A 6,920-nucleotide genomic window follows, 5' to 3' on the forward strand; every position below is an offset into this window, starting at 1 on the left:
ACTATATTGTATATCTATATATTGGTTCTGTGACCAAGTGGTCCGCTTATCAACAAAAATTGGAATGAATAAAAAAATATTCTAGTTTTGTTGCTTTAAGCATGTAAAATACGTGGCTTGAGCTCCTCGTGCAATTTTTTTAACATTTGTTTTCTTAAAAAAAAATCTCTCGCACATGTGTGATGTTCTGCCTCCATTTTGTTAGGAGAGTTATTTCTTAGCCCAACTCAGCCCACATCATTGTGTTTGTTCCCGACAGCCAGCCCAACTCTCACGTCTATCCTAGAGACGCCCACGCCGCCGGCGAACTCCGGTCTCGTCGCTGGCCACCGCAAGACGGATTGATGTTGAATCTGAGCTTCTCTTCTCAATTCTATTCATCTGATCGAGCCCCTTCTGGCCGTGATACCAAAATCTGACATCCTGTTGTGCGGATGGGTGCGCTGCTTAAGACGCACTGCGGACGGTGCGGCGCGGAGGGTTAGCCGGCGACCTTGGGCGGCGGAGGAGTCTACGGTATGAAGTCATTCGTACACTTCTATCGCCCTCTCCATTCTAATTTCTGTAGCAGCTTATATTCAGGGGTCCTCATATTTAGTTGTTCTGTAAACTTATTTTGTGAAGGGCTATGCGCTAACCGAGTCTGTTTCGAGAGAAAAATAGATGTGGTAGAATATCCACGCTACAGTCGTTTGAGCGATGTGAAAAAGAGATAAACATCTCCATGCTACAACCTTTTTAAATAGGGGAGAAGATAGATGATGATTGGCAAAATAATCATGAGAGAGGTCGTGGATTGTGGAGGTTTGAGTGACTTGGAAATGGCTTTTAAACATAATCCATGGGTGATATTTTTTATGGTCTCCACGGGTGATCACATGGTTGATGCAGCATGATCTTATCTGTGGCATTTTCTATGTAAAATTAGTTTACAAAAACAGAAGTGGTAAACGACTCTTTAGAAAGATCACAAATATATATGTATGCAGCTACTATGTGTTATGTTATTTTGTTTTAACCAACTGGACTTGCATTTTTGTTCTGTGACATTATACGGAAGTTCATAATTGTGTATTGGACATCTCCGCATGGGAAAAAAAATAGCTTCATCGGTTCTGTGTTTACCCAGCCATTTTTTCCTATTTCTTGTTCCATTACATATGGTGTCCAAGTGTGATTGACTGATGGCCTTGTACTTGTGAAGCTAATATTCGAACGATTCTGAAAAATATTAGGTTGCATTTATTTGGTTATTAGATTATATCTTTAAACTGCTGCGATGACTATCAATGTTTTTTCACTTGGAGGTCATGGCATTATCTAAAGAGTGTTTTGATCCTGCTACTGTTTGTGAAGGGAAAAGAAGTGCTTCAGAGTTACAGCAAAATACTTGATAAAAGTAGATTTTAGTTGATGTCCAGACATAAGACAGTCTTTTGGATGTTAGTTAGAACCATACAAATAAATTAGATTGCGATGCAACACATGCAGATAAAAGAAGTGAAGGTACCATCTTGTTTTTCTCGGCCTTCCAAATTTTCTTTTTTGAGAATTCACCCATTACTTGATTGGCTTGCTTTCAAAGCTGAGAGGGAGGCTGATGGTGCATGCTGAATCTAAGGCGCAGGTTACACGCCGGCTTTGGTCCATGAGAAAAGGGAGGCGATGCATATAGTGAAATTGAGGGAGGAATAGAAAGATGTGAGCAGTGGCGGCATGTGGCAGCAAGATGTTACCTTGCTAATTGTTGGTGTTAACAGACATCTACCACTGTAAGTGGTAATGCTTTGCATCATGCATGATTGTGCCGAAAAAGAGATTATTAATTTTTAGCTCTAGTCTAAGATAAGTCTTCTTCCACATAATTGTTGAATAAGCATCATGGCTCCTTCAGATTTCATACCCAATGAATTCAGCAAGTCAGAAACAGATGTATTAACAAACTTCTGAGCCTCCTCATCAGATAAATTGCAGCTTGTAGTAGCTGCAAGGTCACTAATTGGTAGTCGAATATGATACCTACCTACCATGCCATTGTTCTTAGTGTAGAGTCAGTATAATAAATAAGTTCTTCAAATTAGTAGAATTGGCTTATTGAAGTGTTGTAGTTTCTGGGCATATACCGGAACTCTTGCCATAATACTTGCCATTTCCTTACCACCATTAAATATTTTGCTCTGACTAATCAGTATCTATTGATGGGAATAGAAAATCCTAAAAATGCACATACAGAAAAACAAAGTTAGCATTTCAAGAAATTATGGGACACAAATAAGTCAAATATTGTACCATTATAAGTGGTATAACTCTATTTTCGGATTGACGCGCTGCTTAACACCATGGATGGTGTGATGCAGAGGGTTATCCGATGAGCTTTGTTGAATGAGGAGGCTATGGTAGGATGCCTATTTTTTGAGAGACAATAGAAGAGGGAGGGGGATTTGGAGACTAATTGTAAGATAGATGAAAGTGTTGTCGATCGTGGCTTTTGTATGTCTGTAGCATGAGAGATTAGTAATGGCCTTTACTGTGTAAAGATAGTTCATGGATATTAATGAGCGGGCAGGAAATTTAGAAACATACAGTAGTTAAACTTTTAGAGAGTTAGGTGTGGCTTTACCTTTGAACTTAATTGTCCAAGTACAACATCTCAAGCCAATCATCAGCCATAACTTGCTCCATAGTTTTGCGTGAAAAAATTGAGATTTTTTTTTTGATCTTCAATAAAAACATAAATCTTTTTCCACATGTTTGGTGTATAATCTTTGGATTTCTTCAGATTTGCTGTCCAATGAGTGTACCCAGCGAGTTGTCGCCTTCCTAATTGTCGGTGCTGTCAGACTTGTACCACTGTAAGTGCTATTGCTTTGTGTCCTTCCCAGTGCAGATTCTCTCTTGTACTCCTTCCTAGGAATACCATAATATTGGATTTTTTCTCATGGTTCTCTTGAACTGAAAGGGCTACACGATAGACGAACTTCTACAAAGAACATAAAATTCGCAAAAGTGTATGTCCAAATGGATTTGAAATAATAATCACAGTATGGCATCTACTCCTTATATTGGTTGATGTTAAGTATTGTTACTCCATCTCAGTAATATAAATAGTTTCTTAGTTTCACTGGATAAGCTTCTAATCATCTATTTTTTTAGATTACCTACTTGTTCTTCTAGGTTCTGTTTCTTCTATTTTATCTCGAAACTGACCGTTTGTCTTCTTGCGGTCTTACTGCTGCAGTACCTGTATATTTTCTTTTGGCTCAGCGGGCCTCTGAGTCTTCATCTTCAAGCATTGTATTTTTTAATTTTGCTTGAAGGTTTTCTTTTCCTCACGTACAACCCTTTCCTTTCTTACTGGCACACTTGCTTCAGTGCATAGTCGATATGTGTCCCTTTCTTTTACCATTTGAGAGATAATGTGATGCTGATATTTGACTTCATGCCCATCCTCATTTAAGACAGTCCTATCAGTACTGGGTGGTTCTTCTTTCACATGCACCAGTTGATATAACACTTTTCCAAGTGATTTTTATTACTGTATTTCGTAACTGCAAAACAAAAAATATTGAAGAATTAAAGTCGCTCGTAATAATCCAAAAACAGATGTATAAAAATATCAGTTATCTTTTAGCCTGCATGTTCGGTTTCTTCCTTTCATGTTTTAACATTTCATAACTTCATGAGCCATCAAATCCTATGTACCATATATGCATTTGTAAGAAGAATTATTGAAGTAATTAGGAACATGGCACATACATTTTAATGTACTAAATGCAACTTTACCTCCTCAACTTTATTGTTCAAGTATGACATATCAAGCTTATCATCAGCAAAAAATGTTCATTTTATTGCATAGTTTTATGTGCCGAAGGTGAGATTACAACATTAAGCTTGAATCGAAAGTTAAGTCATAATCCACATAGTTGTTGTATAATCTTGGCACTTCTTCAGATTTTCCGTCCAAGCAGATCAAGAAAAAATATTCATAGCTGCATGGATGAGTGTTGTCCCGCACTGCACAATTTCCCCATCCATGTCGTAGAACGGATGTAGCCAACCTGTGAGGCATCAGTTGATTGTGCCCGCAACCGTATTTGCATCAAAACACCACCAGTACAGTATGTCCTCCATGCCTCCGGCCTCCAGCAAGCGACACAATAAGAAGCAGAGGAGACCCCGTGCTAGTATCGGCCGGTTGCAGGTGCGAAGAGCCTCCCTTCCCTTCTAGTGCCAAACTTGGTGTCATAGAACTTCACACCAGACACGATCAACACTCTGCAGATATTGATGTATCCCATCCCAAGCGGAGGCGTCAAACAACGCTGGCCTCTTAGGTCACGCCGCCTCTCCTCACTTCATTATCTCTAACTGCTGAGTGTTGGGTCCCAATGTAATCAGCGCCCGCCAGCCACCAGCCAAGACGTGAGAGTTGGTACATGGCGAGAGAGGTGGAGGAGGATCCGGAGAACAGGGGATTGATAGCGAGGTGGAAGAGGAGGCTTCAATGGGATTTTGCGGCTAATCGAGGACGGCCGACGATGCCAAAGTTGTGCATATCATGATCTGCATGCTGCGGAGGAGACCACAAGAGGAAGATCTGATATGAACATGTAACATGACATCATCCTTATAAATTAGTTTTATCCGTTTGGCTGGAGTCCAGTTGGTTTGTAAATCTCGTAACACATGTGCCTTTTTGCTTTACGGCAATAAACTGGAGCTAGATTGATTTGTAATCTCGTAACACATATGCCTTTTTGCTTTTCGGCAACAAAGACATGTTGTAACGCACCTTTTGCTATGTATAAACATGGTAAAATCTTTTTTATTCTCTTGTATCCTATACTAACACGTACGTATGCCTTTTGCTTTCGGGCAACAAAGATATGTTGTAACACATCTTTTGTTGCGTAAACATTGTTTTTTTCTTTTGGTAGAGCTACGTAAACATTGAAAAATCTTATACGTGTCAGATGATAAAAACTGTACACATTAAAGTTTTACGTAAATTTTAGATCTTTTAATCTCAACCATCATAATATAAATCAATGGTCTGTATATTTTTAGCATATGTGGATTAACATGAAGGCTTGTTTTACTTATGTTTTAATTATATAATAGATAATATCCTTCATATATTTAGCATAATGATTTATTTTAAGCATATCAGTCAAGCGCATACGTAAGAAGATAGGTCTAATCATTTCAGCAAAGCGCTCAAAATCCTCGTTATCCTTTTTCTTGGATGGCTTAGGAGGAAAGGGCATGGGCTTCTGAACCCATGGTTCTTTTTCTTTACCATGCTTTCTAGCAACAAAATCTCTCTTATCATAACGTTGATTCTTTGATTGTGGGTTATCAAGATCAACAACAGGTTCAATCTCTACATCATCATTATTGCTAGATTGAGCATTAACATGAACATTATCATTAGGTTCATGTTCATTACCTGATTGTGTTTCAGCATCAGAAATAAAAATATCACTAGGATTCTCAGGTGTGTCTATAACAGGTTCACTAGAAGCATGCAAAGTCCTATCATTTTTCTTTTTCTTCTTTTTAAAAGGATTAGGTGCATCTAAATTATTTCTTTGAGAATCTTGCTCAATTCTGTTAGGGTGGCCTTCAGGATAGAAAGGTTCCTGAGTCATCTTACCAGTTCTAGTAGCCACTCTAACATCAAAATCATGTTTATTATTTAATTCATCGAGCAGATCACTTTGAGCTTTAAGTATTTGTTCTGCTTGAGTGGTAACCATAGAAGCATATTTACTAATAAGTTTAAGTTCACCTTTAACTCTCACTATAGGAAACTGGTAATTTGCCGTCTGTGAATCCCAGACGGCAAAGACCTAAATCCAGACGTCAAAGATTTTACCATCAGGAAGCAGAGGGCAAACTCAGACGGCAAAGATAAGTCGACAAAGAATACTTTGCCGTCAGCTTTTCATAGGTTGCCGTCAGCCAATTTTCTCTTTGCCATCAAGCTCAGTAGTAGCAGACAGCAAAAAAACCATCTTTGCCGTAAGCTAGACAATGCCTTTGCCGTCAGCTTCATACATCCCAGACGGCAAATAATTTTTTATTATTTAATAAAAATATAGGTAACAATAGTCTAGGTACAGTGGCCCTAGATGGTCGAAGGCGTAGTATCTTTTTGCTCATTATAAAAACAGCTAATAACAAGGCTTAGGCAAAATCTACACTTGCGTTTTGGCGTTTTACTAGTAGTTTCACAATCAATCATTCAATAGTCTAACAATCATCTATAGTATGAAGACAAAAAAAATCAGATTACACAGGGCTGCCAAGTTGACCCCGAAGCTTGCATGACCACCTTCCGAGTACGACGGGCAGAAGCCGATGCGGCCAGCGGTGGCCGGTGGAGCGAGGCGGTTAACACGCCCCCTGATTGGGCCTTCCCCCCGCACGTCTAGAGCATATCGTCCAGAGCTCGCTGGAGCAGAGGTCGACCTTGCCGGAGCAGAGCTGCTGGCCGCGCCCGAATTCGTCCTGAGAAAAGGATCTCGCTGGCCGCTGCTGGAGGGAGTTCACGCGACGGAGGGAGAGGAGGAGGCCACGCCGGAGTGAGGTGGTGCCGGATGGAGGAGGCCGTGCTGCTTGCCGGAGTGAGGAGGCGCTGGAGGGAGGAGGCCGCACCGCCCGTGATGCTCGCCGGAGTGAGGAGGCACCGAAGGGACGAGGCTGCGCTCCTCACCGGCTCGCGCCGCGCCGCACGCACTGCTCGCCGGAGTGAGGAGGCGCCTGAGGGATGAGACCACGCTGCTGCTCACCGGCCCGTGCCGCGCCGCCCGCGCTGCTCGCCGAAGTAGGAGGCGCCGGAGGGTGGAGTCATCAGAGGGAGGAGGCAGCGCCGCGCTGCTCACCGGCCCGTGCCGTGCCGCCCACGCTGCTCGCCG

General features: G+C 41.3%; 1 long non-coding RNA gene across 3 annotated transcripts; it reads left to right on the forward strand.

The window, feature by feature from the left end:
• Positions 1–254: 254 nt before the first annotated feature.
• On the forward strand, positions 255–4,828 carry LOC119320236. Of its 3 annotated transcripts, none has more exons than XR_005154866.1 (4): positions 255–516; positions 1,622–1,779; positions 2,780–4,201; positions 4,282–4,828. It is a non-coding gene; the product is annotated as an uncharacterized LOC119320236 (long non-coding RNA). The 3 variants fall into 3 exon arrangements; XR_005154865.1 differs by having other exon boundaries at positions 1,622–1,772; XR_005154864.1 differs by lacking the exon at positions 1,622–1,779.
• Positions 4,829–6,920: the final 2,092 nt, after the last annotated feature.

The sequence above is a fragment of the Triticum dicoccoides genome, chromosome 6B (assembly GCF_002162155.2).
Source record: "Triticum dicoccoides isolate Atlit2015 ecotype Zavitan chromosome 6B, WEW_v2.0, whole genome shotgun sequence".
Lineage (NCBI taxonomy): Eukaryota > Viridiplantae > Streptophyta > Magnoliopsida > Poales > Poaceae > Triticum > Triticum dicoccoides.